Below are 868 nucleotides of genomic sequence, written 5' to 3' on the forward strand. Positions count from 1 at the left end.
TCAAAAAGAGGTCAAAGCTTATCCCCTGCATTGCATAATTAGCATTGCATAAGCGTGATTAACTCTCGTTTCTGGCGAGCAAGATTCCACTCCTCAGTTTTATATTTGAATTGACTTTACATCAAATTGTTGCACATCTTATCTCAGTTGACGATTTGTACCTTCTTTGGGGTTGGGAGACAGCATCTGGCTGAGTGTGTGAGCTGTCTGGAATGGATTGATGGAGTTGCAAGTTGGCAAAGGCCCTTTTGTAATGACTCAAGGAAGGCAAAAAAAAACATCTTCCTATCACATTACCTTTGTCCACAGGTATTCCTCTGGTCCATGCAAACGTTTTGTGGTTACAAATAAATGTTGGAGAAGTCTGAGCAAGTGACACCTGCTCCAGAATTCCACATAATGCTATGATAAATATGAGATATTACTATGCAATGTCCACCTGAACCAAATACCTGTGCATTTTTGAATAAGCATGGGGCACAACTGTGATCACTTCATAACACATCTCTACAGATTGGCTTTTCCAGGGAAAAAAAACCGGCCTGTGATTGGATTGGATACTTCCTGAAAAAGCAAAGGTAATGTTGCATGATAGCTAACAGATGGTGTATCTTAAAGAAAGACTTTGCATTCACGCACATGTATGTTTATATTGAAAAATTTAATAGATATAATATTCACCATTATGTGCTTGTGGATGCTTTCAGAAGGAGAGTTTCTGTTTACTACAGGAGACAGGTAGGCAGGCAATGTGTGCAATGTTAATGTTCATGGATTGACAGTACCACCATTAAAAATAATGGGGAGCTCCCTTTATTTATAGGTTTCCAGTGAATATATGATAACTAAATGGTCTCCTTAAAACTAA

The sequence above is a fragment of the Chiloscyllium plagiosum genome, unplaced genomic scaffold (assembly GCF_037043375.1).
Source record: "Chiloscyllium plagiosum isolate Xiang-an unplaced genomic scaffold, Cpla_swu_hap1 HiC_scaffold_17, whole genome shotgun sequence".
NCBI classification, from domain to species: domain Eukaryota; kingdom Metazoa; phylum Chordata; class Chondrichthyes; order Orectolobiformes; family Hemiscylliidae; genus Chiloscyllium; species Chiloscyllium plagiosum.